This window comes from Peromyscus eremicus, chromosome 6 (assembly GCF_949786415.1).
Source record: "Peromyscus eremicus chromosome 6, PerEre_H2_v1, whole genome shotgun sequence".
Lineage (NCBI taxonomy): Eukaryota > Metazoa > Chordata > Mammalia > Rodentia > Cricetidae > Peromyscus > Peromyscus eremicus.
The window spans coordinates 71,114,755-71,133,513 of record NC_081421.1 but is presented as its reverse complement, the minus strand read 5'-3'; the positions used below and the strand labels follow the sequence as shown (position 1 = coordinate 71,133,513).

At 46.3% G+C, this 18,759-nt stretch overlaps 1 non-coding gene and 1 pseudogene across 1 annotated transcript; one reads left to right on the top strand and one right to left on the bottom strand.

Moving 5' to 3' along the window:
- Positions 1 to 127: 127 nt before the first annotated feature.
- Positions 128 to 735, top strand: LOC131913826 (transcription factor BTF3-like; annotated as a pseudogene).
- Positions 736 to 10,884: 10,149 nt separating this feature from the next.
- On the bottom strand, positions 10,885 to 10,956 carry Trnaq-cug (transfer RNA glutamine (anticodon CUG)). Its single transcript has one exon. It is a non-coding gene; the product is annotated as a tRNA-Gln (tRNA).
- Positions 10,957 to 18,759: the final 7,803 nt, after the last annotated feature.

The following is an 18,759-nucleotide window of genomic DNA, read 5'->3' as shown; positions in this document are numbered from 1 at the left end:
AATAAGGATATAAGAATATGGAAGACGTGCTGCCATCTGGCATTCCCATGTGTTAGTGCCTTATCTCAGCTAGTCTGCCTGAGGGCCCCTGAGCATGAACTCTAGCTCCCCATGAGGTCTCATTTCCATGACCCAGGAAAATCTTGCCAAACTGCAGGCACAAATGTGCCTTGGTGGGAAAGAAAGTGAGTGGTTCACAGAACAGACACAGCAGACAATAAAAAACTTCAGTTCTTCTTGAAGAAGTTAGGGGTGAACAACAGCCCTGATGTTGAAGAGGTGAACATGTTTACTAAAAAAGGAACAGCGATGCATTTTAACAACCAGAAAACTCAGGCTTTTCTGGCAGCAAACACCTACACCATCAAAGCAGACACCTTTACTACATACCATCACGGCACACACCTTCACCATCACGGCACACACCTCCACCGTCACGGCACACACCTCCACCGTCGCGGCACACAGCTCCACCGTCGCGGCACACACCTCCACCGTCGCGGCACACACCTCCACCGTCACAGGCCATGCATGCTCTGACAAATCAGCTGACACTCATGCTTCTCAGCATTCTACATCAACATGGGCCGGACAGTCTACCTAGAGTAAGGAGACTGGCAAAGCTCTGCCAGGTCTGTGGATGGAAAAGTGCCATTTGCTGCTGGAGAGGATGATGATGAAGTTCCAGATCTGGTGGAGAATTCTGAGGAGCCTCCTAAGAACAAGGCAAACTGAACTGAGCTGACTTCTGAAGATGGTGACACTTGCCGAAGTTACAGGAGCTGCTATTTTACAGCATGACTGCCTTGTAAACTTCTTTTGTTTAGGGATCCGATAAAATCTAGATCTCCAATATTTTTAAGCCCAAGGCCCCCCTGGACTCTGCAGCTCAGTTTTTGCTTATACACAATTATTTGCAGCTAATTAAGCTGAAGAAGCCTGGAAATAAAATTTGGAAAGGGGTTAATAAAATTCTTTGCCTAGCTAAAATAAAAAAAAAGCATATGAAAGACAAGCCATCACTAAGAAACCCAGAGGCAGCAGTGGAGAGATTGCTCAGTGGCTTAGAATACATGCTACTCTTGCAGAGGACCCAGGTTCAGTTCTCCACACCTATGTCACATGGGCCACAACCGCCTGTAACTCCACCTCCAGGGGTATCCAATACCTCTGGTCACTGCAGGCTCTGCACACGCCCACCACCACTACCACATAATTTAAAACAAAACATCAGAGCTGGAGAGACGGCTCAGCAGTTAAGAACACTGGCTGCCCTTGCAAAGGACCCAGGTTCAATTCCCAGAACCCACATGATGGCTCACAACCACCTTCAGTGTAAGCTCCAGGAGATCCAATGCCCACAAGGGACTGCCCCCAGTGACCCACTTTCTCCAACTAGGCCCTACCTCCTACCCTTTGCCACTTCCCAATAAGGCCATGATATTATGAATCCATTGAGGAATAGTTCCATTCATTACATCAGAGCCTCATGATCTAATTGTCTCTGTAACTGCTGGCACACCCAGTGTTCCTCTGACCTCGGCATTCTCAATCTAAGGATGTTGACTTGGCAGGGAAGTAGAATGTTGGTCCCCGTGGGCAAGGCGTTGGAGGAAAGGGGGGGATTTTCATCCGCAGGTACAAAGCTTCAGTTTCACAGACTGAGTGAGTTCTAGAGATCCAAAGGACAGTGCTGGGACTATAGTTAATGTTTTCACACTCAAAATATGTAGACATTAGGTCAAAGTGTTCTCACCAAATTCATACACACACACAAGTGTGACTCAAATGATAGACATACTGGGCTGGAAGATGGCTCAGTGGGTAAAGGCACTTGCCGACAAACTGTAACAACCTGGTTCGAGCCCCGGGACCCACAGGGTGGAAGAAGAGAACTGAGTACCTCAAGTTATTCTTTGCCCTCCACATGCATGCCCATCTGTACACATAAGTCAATCAATCAATAAATAAATAAATATGCAATGCAAAGTCAGATATACTAATAGCATACTGGAACAATAGTTCATTATGTGTATACATATCAGAGTAGATATACTGTAAATATATTCAATTTTAATAAAACCCTTTCCAAGATTATTAAATATTTACAACAGCATAAGAATATTAACTATATAAGTTCATATTTTTCATATGTTCTAAAGATTCAAAAGTCTGTATACTGAATGTGGGATTTTTGTTATTTTGTGTGTGTGTTGTTGTTGGTTTTGATCTATTTACTTTTCCGTGACCTCAGGCCAAAGATGCAGAAAGGAGATGGGGCACGCCTCTGGATTTCAGCTTACTAGGGGACAGGCGACTAAGGGCATGCAGTCCCCACTCCTGCTTGGTCCCCTGGGTCAGACTCACTCCACAAGCCCCACAAGGAAAACACTTATCAGCGTTGGAAAGGCCAGGCCATCTTTGGTCACACCACTGGGGTCCCTGCAATCAGCAGTCTTCCTAGACCCTTGATCCTGAAACCTCAGCTGCTCTAACCCTGTGATCTTGTATAAACCCTTCCCTAGTCATTCACCTTGGCGTACTAGTCCCTGAGCATTTATTGCTTCCCAGAACCCAGAGACACTTCCTCATCACCATCTACGTCAGCACCCGGGATCATTCAATACGATCCTCCCTCCGCCCCCAGCCTCACATCATACAGCTTGTGTTCAGGCTCAGGTAAGCCACTGCCTTGTGAAGTGGAGCCACTTAGAGACCGTCTGGCTATTATTTGATCAGAGCAAAACTGTGTTATCTGTTAAGCCATCCAGCATATCCAATATCCTATCCACCCCATCATCAGGTTCCACTGCCTCAAGTCCTTAAGCCAACCACTGTGAGTGACCATTTCTCTCTTAAAGTGCATCTACGAGCAGTCCCTATCTGAATGCTACAGCTTCTATGCAATGCATGTATTAACCATTTCAGAGATGAGGAAAAAGAAGGAATGAATCGACTTCCCGCCCACAATACAGCCAGCATGTGGAAATCTGGAAACTTCTGAACTTAGCCCAGACTTGATTCATTCTAATGAGCTTCCCACATCGCATCTCCTTCCAATGAGACTACTGCCTGCTGTCCAGACAAGAGGTCATAGCAAGTGGGAAGGCGGGAATAGGGATACCCTAGCCTCTACCAAGGCTGTTTCTCCTTCTTCCTACTCAGTCAGGCCTGGTCTCTGAAGGCTCCAGATGCAGTGCAGACAGGAGAGCTGGACAAAGGTCCCTTGCCTGGTGGAGTGTCATATGAGCTGGGCACCTGGAGGCAGTGTGGGGTAAGGAAGGCCTGTGGCCACTTCACCTGGCTGAGCTTTAGGGTGGGATGATGAGCTACCCTGTGCCTCTGTTGGTCGCTCTCGGTGGTCCTAACTGAAGGCTGTCAAGGTCACCTCAGGTGAGGAGGTCCTTTAAATACTGACTGAGGAAGAAGAAGGCCTCTCTCCCTTCCCTTAACTGCCTTAACTGGGTCAGAAATCATGCCTGAGCTTCAGTTGGAAAATTGAATTCCATAAGGTAAGACAGAAAGGAAAATTGTAACCAGTGGCAGAACTTTCTGTTCCGTATGCCTGATTACACCCATCAGTCACTTTCCAAACTATCATTCAGAGGCTTATATTAATTATAAATGCTAGACCAAGGGCTCAGGCTTATTAGTAGCTAGCTCTTACATTTAAATTAACCCATATTTCTTATCTATGCTTTGCCACGTGGCTCATGGCTTCTTACCTCATTTTCTACATGTCTTGCTTTCTCAGTGGCTGGCTGGCATCCTCTTGACTCCACCCTTCTTCATCTCCATCCTCAGTTTGATTACCTAACCTTATCTTGCCTCACCACTGGCCCAAACTGCTTTATTATCAATCAGTGAGAGCAACACAGATTCACAGCATACAGACGGACATTCCACTGCATTTCCCCCTTTCTGTCTAATCAAAAAGGAAGGTTTTAACTTTAACATTGTAAAATTATATAACAACAGTTATCAAACAAGAATTGCAGTTACAATATCTAGTCTCTATTTGTATTTGACAAAATTAGAGAAAACACTCAAGTATCTATCTTATCTTGATGAGTCTAAAGTTTTATATCTAATTTAACTTCTATCATAACTAAGGAAAACTATAACTATCTAGTCCTCAACTCTGTGAAACACCCCAGAAGGATATAATATTACCTGAATAAACAGGAAGTGCATTGCAAGCAACTTCTAAAATTCTAGAAATGACAGAGACATCTGGCTGCTTGGATAGTCACTTAAGTTTTTCTGTAACATTGGGGCATCCATCTTCAGCCTATAGGCCTAGAGTATCTGGCAGACTTTTTAGTGAAGCAGGAAATTTGAGGGACTGTTTCACCTATACTGGCAAAGTTCATCAGTTGCTTTCCTCTGTGTCCTGAAGAATGTCTGGCAGTTTCTTCTGTGAAGCAGGAATCTGGATGGCCATCCCACCTTGTTTTGGCAAAGTTTAGCAGTCATTTTCCTGTGGGTCCTACATGTCCAGTTTATACAGCATTCTGTCAAGCAGTCCAGGCAAGACCAGTTTCTTGTCCAAGTGGCCAGCCTTGCCACATTGAAAGCAAACTCCATAAAGAGTTTCTTTGATTATCATCATCCTCTTTGAAATAATTGGTGCTGCCAGGAGCAGATGTGTCTCACTGTCAAGAAAAGTCTAGTTCTTAAAACATTTTAAATGTCATAATCTGTAGGTCTTCGAAGTGTTTGAAGATTACCTATCTGATTGAAATATACCTTTGTATACCTAGAAAACCTCACTAATATGGCTATAAGTTTGATTATTATAGATGACTATTAACCTATATTTTAAAATATACATTACATTTTTAAATGAGCTGCATAAACATAACACTCTAAGTAAAAGTAGAAATATACATACAGTACAACAAGATTAACTTTAAATTTGGATCAATAAACCAAAATCCATACTAATGTAAAATATGTAAGATTAATAGTTGTTTTTTGGATTAAAGTAGATTCAATAATCTACCTTTTTATCTTATCATTTCTATTTCCCCTCTTTTTCTTTTCAGAACAATATCCCTGAATCTAATCTCCTTTGTTCAGCTTTTTTCCTGACCATTATCCATAACAACTTGTAACCAACCCCCTCAAACAATGACAAACATTCATAATTTATTTGGGGGAATGTGGGTATAGTTCTCTAGCCTACTTCCCACTGATTGGGAGTGTTGGTAATCTTTGGGGGATGCTAAAGAAATTCAGGATTATGGTCAAGTCCTGACTGGAGTAGTCTGTGAGGCTGAATCATCTCAGCCAGCAGCCTTCAAGCTGTTCTGGATGCAGAACTCAGAGGAAACTGCAACAGAAATGCTCTGAAATGTTGGATCATCTGGGACAACTGTTCCCATTGGAGAATTTTCAGGGGGTCTTCCTCAACCAAACCTGATTTTCCTTAACCCAGAATGAATCAACAGCCTTTTATTTATTTTATTTATTTATTTCCCGTGGTAATAAAAGCAGAACCTCTTTCCCAAAGTAACATATCTTTTGACTTAAATTTTGCAGTCAAGACATTTTTAAAATATATGTTAGATTAATCCAGCAACACTAATAAGCAAACATCTCTTAGCAGCTGTTGCTCCTTCCTCAACAAACGATTAAAAGACAATGCAATAACATAAAGTATCCAGACTCTCTGTGTATTTTCCATCTTTACATGACTTATTATAAGAATTTTCTCTACTCCTCACTGTCTTGGGAGATTCTTCAGGTTCTTTTGTCCCAGATTTCCAGGATCTAAAGAGTCCGGCGCTGTCTCAAGTGTTCCTCGTCACCTTCCCACTCCTAGGTTGGGCCTCATGGTACCTGCTGTTGGTGGCTCACCTGCCGAGGATGCCTGCTGAATTCGGAATTTCAGACTTCAGGCTGGAGAGACGGCTCAGCCGTTAAAGCCTAGGCTCACAACCAAAGTATAAGAATTTCAGGCTCCTTTCAGTACGGACCGGCCAATGCTTGCCGCCACAAGGGCTCACGGATGTACCCACTGAGCTTCACTAACTTAGAAGAGATTTTTATATGCATGGATATAGGGCAAAAAGAACAGCGAAGCAGATCTTGATTTGATCTATTTCCAAGAGGACAAAGGTCGTGGCTTGTCAATCATTTGCCTGTCTGAGAGGCAGGATTTTTCGCTCGTCTCCCCACCCCCCCCCAACACCTTCTGTCCCTGTTTCCATTGCAAACATTTAAAGTCATTTGATCCATTATAACTTACGTAGATACAAAATAAAAAATAAATACATTTTTATTTAAAAAAGTTCAAGGCCATCGTCGGTTGCACAGTGACTCTGGAGTCAGACTGGACTTCGAGAGAGGGAAAAAAAAAAAGGAAGGAAAGAAAGAAAAGGAGGCTGCCGGCAAGAAAGTCGCCCTCTCCAGGACAGAACCGTAACGCACCCTCAGAAAACCTCATCCACGCCCGATATGGATGATTCTGGTGAGATTCTGGACTTCTGATATGGTGCTGTATCAACCACCTTACTTTGCCGATACAGATGGCTCTGGCGAGATTAAGAACCTCTGATATGGTGCTGTATAAGCCACCTACTTCGAGCTGATGCTGTGATGGAAGGAACGGGGAGAATCTGAGGGGAGAAGATGCATGGTCTCTGCGTTGGGGAGAGACCTGGGCCTGGCACCTAAGAACACCCAGGAGGTGTTCCATGAAAGAGTTCCTGGGGGATCAAAAATGTCACTAAGGGAGCTAAAGAGATGGCTGGCCACTGAGCGTGTCTGCTGCTCTTGCTGAGGACCAGAGTTCAGGTCCCAGCATCCACGTGAGGTTGCCTGTAACTTCATCACCAGGGAACCTGACATCTTCTTAGACACAAATAAAATAATAAACAGATTTTAAAATAACAGATTCCCACTCAGTCTTTCTGAGTTTTAATACCGAAGAGTCCCCAAACTGGAGAGTGTGTATTTCAAAAGTGTGTATTCTTTAAAGCCTCCCTACCTCAGTTGAACCAAATTTCCCTGGAAAATCTAGAGGGTGCCCTATTGAAACCGGAATGTGCTTCCCACCCAGGACCGCGTCGGATGAGGACGTGGGCGATGTGAAGCAAGAAAGTTAGAGAGGCGACCACGGGTGGAAGAGTGGTTCTGTTCGGAGTGAGAAGAGAACGAGAGGAAAGAGGAGGGCAAGAGGGCTGGGGTGGTGGTTGGGGGGGGGGGAGTGCATAGGGAGTCCTGTTCTCTCCTTAGGACCAATCCTTAGGTCTGTTCTCCTCGACCACCACTCTGGAGGTCGTACGTAGCATACCAAGGTCATACACAGTGTGATGTGTAGCGGCTGCGGCCTCCACTACCACCATGTCCTTTTCGTTCTTGGGTTTGGCAGCTCTCACTCTTGTGAGCGGCTCTTGGCTCATCCCATCATGGGGATTCGGCGTCCAGAGGCTCCCAGGGCCCCCGGGAGACAGCAACGCGGAGGCTGCGGGCACCAGAAGGTGAGAAAAGAGACCAGAGCTAGCTGAGTGCCTACACCTCCTCCAACCTTCCTCTCTAATTAGGCCAACCCTAGTTTTTCTTTGCACAAGCCCCTAGGCGGGTCTCACTGGGGACCAGGCCAAGCGAAGCCGCATTTTGTGCGCTGTCCCCAGATGTCCGCCAGGTGGCGCCCATACCCTTGCTCCCTGGGACTCCGTGGGCAAGGAAGAGGACTGACTCTCCACGGTTGTGAAAAATCCTTAAACTCTTGAGAGTAGATTTCGCCTTTCCTAGCAGGATCTTGCCTGTTGGAGGTTCACCCAACAGGTCGGGACAAGAGACTCTCGTTCTTCTTCACCTTCTCAGATTGTAGCCCATCCTACTTTGAATCTCTCTCCCTCTTCCCGTCCCCGCTTCTCTCGGAAAAAGAGAAGTGCGTACGAGGACAGACGTTTGGACGAAGCTGTGGAGAATGTGACAAGGGGAAGGCAGAAAGAAAGCCAAGTGGGAGCAGAGATAAAAGACCCGAAAAGGAATTGGGGGTAGGAGGGGGGAGAAGGAGGCGGGTAGGGAAGACTCGGATCCAGTTAAGTCTGATCCATTGAAGTCCGATCCTGCTCCGAGCATCATCAGTGACTGTGTGAGGGATGGGACGCGGACAACTACTAAGAAAACGCAAGGAATGCTTGGGGCAGGAATTTTACCTCGGAACAGAAGGCTCCTGCAACGTGGACCAGATGGGAGCCGTACTGGCGGCCCTAAAACGCCCTTCTTTGTGTCCGGTCCCAAAAAAGGATTTGATCTCGTTCCGGGAGATACAAACCTAAAGATCAGGCAGCGAGGACGTGAGCGGGGCCGACGACTCCTGTGTATCCATCGTGCTAGGATCCAGTCTGACAAAGATAAATACTTGAGGAGGAAATTCTTGGAGGCCGAGAATGGATTTACACACCTACAGCCAATTAAGAAATCAGTCGTGGTGTAATGGTGTGCACTCTAGACTGGGAGTCCAGCGATCAGAGTTCAAATTTCCGTGGGGCTTCTCTTTTTAGCGGAAACCAAAGCTGCTGTCTTTTACTGTGAAGCCGGACTGGGCTTGAAGGAGGCAGAGAAGTTTCCCAAGTCAGGAGCTGGGGGGATCCCGGTGTCCTGGCTGCTCCTCTCTACCATTTGTGACCCACAACTGCATCTCCAGGTTCCTGTCCCTCAGGAGTCCGGGTCCCAGAAATGGGGTTTTCAGTTAGGTGGGGTCTATAGTCGGGAAGTTGCTGGCCAGCACACCCTTGCAGACGATGGCACGGTGTGCATTGTATTATACATTATATAGGTGAACTGCATATGCTGTTTAAGCTTGTTGAAAGCTGACCACGGGAGTGAAGAAGGCTCTCTTGTCCCAGACTCCAGAGTGTTTATTTCACGTCCTCCTGTGATGGCTAATCTTGGTGGTCAACTTGACATACCAAGGAGGAGAGAGCCTCATTCGGGAAGCTGCCTGGATGTGATTGTCCTGTGGGCGTGTCTGTGGATCATTTTCTTGATTGTTAACTGATGGAGAAGGCCCAGCCCACAGTGGGCAGTTCCAAGCCTAGGCAAGCATGCTTGGGCTGTGTTAGAGAGCTGAACCGGGCCTGGGAGCAAGCCAGCAAATAGCTTTTCTCCATGGTTTCTACTTCCCGCTTCTGCTACTTTTTCTCTATGATGGACGTAATCTAGGAGCGGAAATAAACCCTTTCCTCCCCAAGTTGCTTTTGGTCAGAATGTTTTATCCCAGCAACAGAAAAGCAAGCTAGAACACCCCCAAGATGGCTGTCGTGGAGCATGCAGCTCCCCAACCCCTTCAGATTCCAGGAGCTGACTTTGGGGATGGGGTGTTTACCCGGTGTCAGAATTTGGTACAAGAGCGGGGTCCAGTCACTATCCACTGAGCCATATGGATGGGATTCCACTGGTAGCTTGAGGAGCCAATGAGAATGAAATTAAATGCTCTCTATTAGTGCTGGAGCCACCACCAGGAGAGGGGAGCCGGGGTCCTAAGGCGGTGGTTCTCAACCTTCCTAATGCTGCGACCCTTTAATACAGTTCCTCATGTTGTAGTGACCCCCAACCTTAAAGTTGTTTCGTTGCTTCCCCAACACAGCCATAGGGCACCCCATCCTTGGCCTCCTGCCCAGCTCGGGACTCACTGTCACATCGGACATAACTGAGATTTTGCTACGGTTATGAATCGTCATGTAAATATCTGTGTTTTTCGACAGATGACCGCTGTGAAAAGATCGTTGGATTCCCACAAGGGGGTCGTGACCCACATGTTGAGAACCGCTTGTCTGAGAGGTTAAGTACCTGGAGAAGTTTACTTTCCAGAGAGACACTGACCCAGTTACGAGGGGCTGAAGTCTTTTACTTGCATTTTCGCCCTCGCCTCTTTCAACCACCCCTGCTGGGTCCTCCCATTTCTTTTTAGATCCCAGACTGAACTCTCTAAAGCAGCAGTTATACTTTTCAGTACTTCGTAACTACCCCAAATTCCAACTACAGGAAAATAATTTTTTTGTTTGTTTGTTTTTGTTTTTGTAGACAGGGTTTCTCTGTGTAGCTTTGCGCCTTTCCTGGAACTCACTTGGTAGCCCAGGCTGGCCTCGAACTCACAGAGATCCGCCTGGCTCTGCCTCCCGAGGGCTGGGATTAAAGGCGTGCGCCACCACTGCCCGGCAAGGCAACAATTCTTTAAATGTCTTCAGGCACCTACATAGGAAAGGCTCCTTTCAATCCTCTTCTAACATTGCCAGGATCTTCTCCAAGGAGTTTTCCTGGCGCGGAGTTCTGGCAGGAGGAAGCTGCAGCGATTTCCCACTCGCAGCCTGGGAGCAGCCACCAGGGGCGCTGAAACCCAGGCTCAGCTTTTCGTATAAATTTAGGACTTAAAGAGATTCCCCAGTCAGACTCACCGGAAGACATCCGCGGCCTCCGCTGGTTTCAATCGAAACTCCGAGTTCAGCAAACTGAAATGCGCTGGAAATGCTCAAACCCAAGACCAAGCTGAGAAGGGCTAGCTGGCGTTTAAATTCCTTTCATCCGGTGCAGAAACAGGAGAGGGATCCGCGGGTGTGCGGGCAGCCAGGACGCGCCGTGCGCAACCTCGCGGTGTTGGAACCCTTGCAGCCCCAGCTCACCTGAGGACTGGGAGGGCCTCCGATGTGACAGCGAGTCCCGGGCTGGGCCAAGGATGGGGTGCCCTATTGCGGTGTCGGGGAAGCTATGCACTAGACTGGTGTCTCTGAGCTAAGAGCTGGGACATATCTGTGACCCGCAAATGGCCTAGTGCTGGAGGAATGCGGGCACCTGTTCCCCTTTCCTTCCTCTGCTCAGGCAGGACTGTGAAGAGGAAAGAAAATGGATCCTACAGTGGACTAAAGAGAAAGGTCCCACCGAGATTTGAACTCGGATCGCTGGATTCAGAGTCCAGAGTGCTCACCATTACACCATGGAACCACGCAGCCGGTGGCACTCTGATTCACTATAGGTGACCAAATCCATTCTCAGCCTCCATCGTACCCCATAATTTCTTCTTCAAGCACTCTTCCCCCCTTAATTTACAACCAGAAGAATCCCCGCACTCACGTTCATTCTGTTCCGCTCTTGGCGTGTGGAGGGTAGCGGGGATACGTGTCTCTCAGAGAATGAGAGACTGGATTTAACACTTTAGGATCTGGAAAGTGCACAACCGTTCTTCCTGGCTTTCTGGTGTCTAGTCTTAACACACAACCCTCCCCTACTCCCCCCCCCAAAAAAAAGGGGTTCCTTATTTTGCTTTGCATTTTTCTTCCTATTGTCCAGATCCCCAATCTCCTAGTTTCTCCTCCAGCCCCCAAACCTCTTTTCTGCTTCCTCCCTCCTTCCTTGCCCCTCTCCTCTCGGTTCCCTACCTCCACCCGCCAAGCACAGCCCAGGTCATAAGATCATTGGGAAGTGCAGCCTTAAAAAGGAAGGCAGGCCGAGGAATGTTCACCCAGTCGAGAGGAGTATCTTTGCTTCTTGGGCCAGAACGCCGTGGGAGTCTTTCCAACAGACAGAGCAAAACTCTCCGGGCGGCCCTCAGGACCAGGACAGCACTGGCCTTAGGTGAATACTGGACAGATCTGAGTGGGGGAGTGAGGGGTACTCTGTAACGCTTCCCTGAATCGCTGAGACCTGAGAAACTGCTGGAACATGAATCTTGGCAGTTCCTCTCAGCGTCCCCCCGTGGCTACCTGCGGGGGGGGGGCGCAAGCAGGGCCTGAGATGTCATGAGATGGGGGAGAATTCTAGGTGATACCTTAAAAGTTTACCAAACTATGACCAAGAGGCAGATACACATTTCCTTCCTAGCAGCAAGTGGTAGTTGAGAAAGCACCTAAATCCTCGTATCCAGAATGTGGGTTGTTTCCCAAATACAGGGCCGGAGGTCACCGGAAGATGCATGAAAGACTGTGTTGTAGACACTGCTGTAGCCAGACCTCAAACCTGCAAACACCACTGGCACAGTTTCTTCCACCTGGACCTGGGCACAACCAACATCTGGGCACAACCAACATCTGGGCACTACTTCTTGAGAAGAGGACAGAAATGTCAGGGTAGAGAGCGAGCACATGGCTTCTCCACTGACTTATATCAGTCAGTGTCGACAGGTGCTAAGGTTTGGATGCCAAGTCTTCAATACCTCTCCCTTCCCCTAAGGCTCACGAGAAGTCTAGGCTCCAGCATTTCTGAGGGGAGGACCCCAGGGCCTCGGGATCCTCAGGGCACTAATTTCACCAGGGGAGTTTTAGGAAATGAAGCCTGGTGGGAGGTAATAGGTCAGTGAGGAGCAAATTTGAAGAGCATACCTTGTGCATGTCTCTCCTCCTCTCCTCACCTGCCGACCTTGTGAAGGCCACGGACTGAGCATCTCTGCTAGGCCATGTGCTTTCTGCTGTGAGGATCCTACCTGGGCTCAGATTGAAGCAATGGTGCCAGCCAACCACCGGCAGGAACCTCTGAGTTCACAAGAGGCTAAATAAACCTTTCCATGCTAAAGTTGTTTCCCTCTCTAAACAAACAAACAAAAAAGCTAAAAGTGGGGAACTATAAATGAACCACAGTTGCAGTTTTTATATGGTCAACAGCAGTTGTCCTTGGGGCAAGTGGGTGCAGGGGGGTGGAATTCAATTTTTCTCAAAGTATTCTTTTATTATATGAATAACAGAACAAATAGATTCATGTGCTGTGTTTACAAAGAGGAAGGAAGAAAATAAGAAATAAATGAAAGATGGCACAACTGTCTCCATATGTGGAAGAATTTAATCTGGGAATAAGAGTTTCTCCAAGGAGAGAACTGTGAGAACGTGACAGAATCCTGAGAAGACACTGGGAACAAAGTTCCAATTTCACATGACCAGTTGGAGCAGTGGAAGGTGGTTTAGCCAGGCTAAAGAGCTTCTATAGGAATCCCTCCCCACCTTCTTCTATGTCCCTCTCAAAGCCACTATCCTCTTATACTTGAGAAATGGGGCTTGAGTTAATGATCTCATCATGATTGAACTGACTGAGCACATTTAAGAATGACAGTCCCCTCCCTGACAAGACTCAGGACCCCTGAGGAAGGGAGGCAGAAAGATCATAAGGGCCAGTGGTCAGGGAGGACCAGACCGGAAGTGTCTTCTGGACATGACAGGACCCATGAACTCACAGCCGCTGTAGTGGCCTGCACAAGATCAAGACAGGCGACATCCCAGAATGGAGCGGGAAGGCCGTGAGTCCCCACCCCTAGCTGAGGAGCTATTGGCAATTGATAGCTTCTGGTCGAGAGCAGTTTTAGGGTGTGGCCCATGGGGGAGGGGTCTACTACTCTCCTGTGGATGGTCCAACACCCATGTGTATATGGGCAGCACAAATTAGACTCCATGGGATTAAAGAGACAAAAAGAACACGTTGGGAGAGGGTGAAGAGTTGGGGATGGATCTGGGAGCACTGGGGATGAATATAATCAAAATATATCATACTCATAGATGAAATTCCATAGAATAAAAATATTACATTTAAAAATGACCGAGGGGCTCAAGAGGAAGCTCAGCTGGTAGAGTGTTAGCTGCACTAGATTGAAGTCCCGAGCTTGGATCCCTAGCACCCAGGCCAAAGCCTGGCATGGCAGTGTGCTCCCTTCCAGTGTCTAGCAGTGCGGAGGCAAAGCCAGGAGGGTCACTGGGGCACACTGGCCAGCTAGCCGGTCTTGTGCAGTGGGTGAGCTCCAGGTTCATTGAGAGATCCTGTCTGGAAAATAAGGTGGAAAGCAATAGAGGGAAGAAGGTGTCTGACCAGCCTGGCAAGACATCCCCAATGGTGCAGTGGTGGTACCCTTATCTTGGGGGTAACCCACAGCTGTCTAATTGGATGTGTGGTCCAGTCAGCAGGAAGGTATATGGTGATATTTTATTTGTACTGAAATGTGAATTTATTTGTATGTTAATAAATAAAGTTGCCTGGGGGTCAGAGCTAATAGCAAGCCATTAGCAGAAGTCTGGCAGTGGTAGCACACGCCCTTAATCCCGATCACATGACAGGCAGATCTCTGTGTGTTCAAGGATACCACCAGCATGGAGACACACACCTTTAATATCAATACCAACCATAGAAGACCTGGAGGTCTGTATAGATGGGCAGTGAAGAGGAGGTCATGTGGTTGGGTTTACAACCAATGAGAAGAGAGAATAGAAAGTCAATAAAAAGGACAAACACACAGGAAGTAGGTCTCTTGCGGCTGAGGAGGACAGCAGCGGCAGTGAAGGGTAAGGTTTTTTAGCTCTTAGCTATTGCTCTGACCTCTTGGGCTTTTAAACTCTGCAGTCGGCTCTGTGTTTCTTATTTAAAAAGATGGTTACATCTACAAAGGTATTTGTGCATGGTACTGTAAACCTAGCCAGCCACTCATGAACAGAGATGTCATAGATCGGAGAGGACCTACTACTGCCTGTGTCCTAAACTAGCATCATTTCTTACTGTTCTCTAACATCTGTCCATCTACCCACAGGTCACTGCAGCTTTCACCCACCCCTCATCACACCAGCTTCTTTTTACAAAAGATGGAGACAATTACAGAGCTCTGCAACCAGTGAAAATTCAGAGAATTAGAGACTGTGGGGTGCCCAACCCAACTGATCACATCTGCATCGAAAATCCTACATTTAAGGCTCAATGAAAATCACAGAAGAGAGAGCAGAAAGATGGTAAGAAACAGCATCCCAGAGTGTCTACTATTAGATAGCGTCCCCTAGACATGATAGAGAAAATGTACCCATAACTGTCAATATGGTTGCATGAACAAGATCAACATAATGATAACACCACTTAATGGGCCAACACAGACAAATTCCACATGGCTCCAACCCTAGATGAAAGGCTACAGGTAGTCAGTGGCTGCTGAGAGAAGGCTAATCAGTTTCTTCCAGGCATGAGCTCCCATATAGGCTGTCCAATCCCATGGGGTCAGCCCTAGCACACACATAGGATCAAAGATAAACTGACTCAATAGGTTACGTGTAAGCATGTACACATGTGCATATGTATTGATCATATATCTATATCTATATCTAAAACAATAAAGTAAGAGATCATGAATTGGGGAGGGGACAGGGGTGGAGTTGGTTGGGAAGTGGGAGTGATGTAGCAGTGTTCATGTATAAAATCTAAACAAAAACGAAACCCCCAAATCCCACCTATGACATAAACAAACTATTGTATGGGATATTAGTGTGAGTGGCCTTTAGATCTGCAGCCAGTCCATAAGGATTAGAGCATGAAAAGTTATTGATGTATCAGACAGTAAGCTGAGGACTGTCTCACTCTCCTTCCTTCTACACCCACACACACACTCTCACTCACCTTAAAGCTTCTATTCTGCGGGTATATGCCTGTATGTACACCTTACATTTTGTACAAGGCTGAAAGACTTTAAAGGGATATTCTAGTGCTGTACACTGAGTTAAATGGTAGATGTGGTAATCCAGTAATGCCCTTCAGGGAGGTGTTCTCTCTCTCTCTCTCTCTCTCTCTCTCTCTCTCTCTCTCTCTCTCTCTCTCTCTCTCTCTCTCGGTTTGTTTTTTTCGAGACAGGGTTTCTTTGTGTATCCCTGGCTGTCCAGAAACTCGCTCTGTAGACCAGACTGGCCTCAAACTCACAGAGATCTGCCTGCCTCTGCCTTCCGAATACTGGGATTAAAGGCATATTCCACCACTGCCCAGGAAAGTATTTCTAAATTCACGATTTTATTGCTTCAACTTGGCCCTAGTAGGTTTGGTGAGAAATAAACAACTGAAGAATGCCAGTAAAAATTAGTTATTAGGAATGACCTTTCACTCAAGTATCTACTGAATATTCTAATAGGGACTTTTGTAAGCACTAGGGACATGAAGCCCACAGACAAGTCTACTCGTGGGGAGGTCAGAGAACAGTTTTGGGGGTTGGTTCTCTTCTTCCACCATGCAGTTCTGAGGAATGGACCTAGTCAGGCTTGGGACCAAGTGCTTTTACCCACTGAGCCATCTAACAGGCCCCTGTTGTTTTTTTAATGGTAAACCAGTGAGCCTGGGCCTTGTTTTGTGTTCTGTGCTCCAACTTCCTTTATCCTCTAGCATACATAACCATGATGATCTGGAATGTGTGTTAAAGGGCCATTAGGAAGCACAGTGAAGACCACATTTCAGTCCCTGGTGTTTGCACTCTAAACACTGTGGCTGACATACACCTTGAGAAAGCACAATTGCACACGTACGGGTTTAAAGCGTAACGTGTTGCAGACTGAAGCAATATGGAGTATTGGCAGCCAAAGAGTGAGGCAGAGGGTGGCTTTTGGATAAGAAAGCTTTTGGGGAAATGAGAAATGTCTACAACATCTGATTCCTTAAGGGTAACCTGGACTACAGGAAGACTGGGGAAGAAACACATTGGCCATAGCCAAGAATAGCCATTGGATGGCCCCAGGACTGGCTCCTTCGTATTGCTGGGAAGCACCAATTCAAGGGGCAGCAAAGCGCATGGGCCTCTCCTTTCCTCTTAGAACCCACCAAATAACCACTGGAATAACGTGAAGAAAGACGCCAGGAGCTGTATGGAAGGAAGTCCCTTACAGCTTCTCAAGACCAAGGAAAAGGACCACTACGTCTAAGAAAAGTAATTACGTTATCCTGTACTATACACACACGTAAGTATTTACTGAGTACTTTTCTGGCATTATCCTAAATACAGGAGGAATAGAAGTTGGGTCTCCTTAGGACCTCACATCTGTTAAGAAATAAGATACCTTCATCAGAATTTAGTAACTGATGTCTGGATATGATAGAAAGGTAGAGAGGTACATAGGGAACAAGAGCATCTCTTCCTAACGAGGAGGAACATCGAGAATTCAAGGATAATCCTATTTTCACTGCAGGTTACCATGAAAGATGTCCCTATGAATAGATGAAGGCATGAAATCTTTATGAAAACCTCAGAGATTATACAGAATTCCTCAGATTATTGGGATAGGAATACATAGAGCTATCCGGGCATGGTGGTGTATACCTCTAATCCTAGCACTTGAAAGGTTGAAGCAAGAGAATTGGCAGTTTGAGTCCACCCTGAGCATCACAGTCAAACCCTATTTCAAAACATGAGAGGGCTGGGGAGATGGCTCAGAAGTTAAGAGCACTGGCTGCTCTTCAAGAGAATCTGGGGTCAGTTCCAGTACCCACATGGCAGATCACAACCAGTTCCAGGGGATCCAACACCCTCTTCTGACCTCTGTGGGAACCAGGCACACACATGGTACATGGACATACATGCAGGCAAAATGCCCACATACATAAACAATAAATAAATCTAATCTATATATTTAAAGGAGAGGACAGGGAGACAGGGAAGGGAGGGAGGATGTGAATACGCATGGAGTTAAAAGTGAAATTACCTGTTCATAGATGATGTCATCTAAAATACAGAAAATCGTAAGGATTACACACACGTACAAATGAATTCAACAAAATAACACGACAGAAGATAATCAAACAAAAAATATCAATGTTTTATACTTCAATAATATAAAAGTCCGTTTATAATAGCATAAAATACATAACACATAAGCTCATCAGCCAAAAGATCTGTAAAACAGAACCTAGAAAATGATGCTAAAAGAAATAAATGGGAAGACATCCCATGTTCATGAACAAGATCTACTATTACTAAGATGCCAAGACTACCCAAAGTAATACATAGATTCAATGCAACCTATCAAACCCTAACTTTTTCTTTTCAGAAATAGAAAAAAAATATCTTACATTCACAGGCAACTTCACAAGACTCAGAACTGCCAAAATAACATGCTGAGATCAAAATATACCATGATGGGATCAGAAGACAACTTGCAGCAGTTGGGTCTCCCCTTCCAACATGTAGATTCTGAGGACCAAATTCAGGTCACCAAGCTTGGTGGCAAGCATCCTTACCTGCCGAGCCATCACCCAAGTCCAAAATAACACTACAAAAGAACAACTCTGGAAGAAAAAGACTAACAGTATCCTTGAACCACCAATGTCACTGGGACCTGCCCCAGAGGTGAAAAGGAGGGGCCTGGAAGGGATACAACACAAGACCCAAGCCACAGAAGCCAGAGATGCTGTAGAAAGCACATGGCAATGTAATTCTGGCACTATCTGTAGTTTCTGTGACCAGGACATATGACATCTGGAACATTCTTTCAGAGGCAGAGCCCTGCAGTCTAGTCTAGGCCATCTTTGGACTGTATGTTTTGTGGTTGACTGTTGAGTTCACTCTCATTAGTGGTTTTTTATACTCATTAGGGTAGGTTTTCCTTACACATCTGTGTGCTGTCCCTCCCACCCCCCCACCCCCCCACCCCCCGCTGGCCACTCCCATAGTCATTCTCTCCTTAAGAAAGTTCACCAACAGACCAGAGCAGCCAATGTAGGGGGACTCGGCTGTTTTAGGAAAATCCAGGGGTCCCCTCCATGTAAACTGCTGGGGGAAAATGCTCTTGTACATTGTAAAGATTTGTCACTTGAATTGGTTTAATAAAAGCTGATTGGCCAGTAGCCAGGCAAGAAGTATAGGTGGGGCAACCAGACTAGAATTCTGGGAAGAGGAAGGGCAGAATGAGGGAGGAGTCACCAGCCAGATGTAGAGGAAGTAAGATGAGAATGTTGGACTGAGAAAAGGTACCAAGCCACATGGCTAAACATGGATAAGAATTCTGGGTTAACATGGTGGCTCACAACCACTCGTAATGAGAT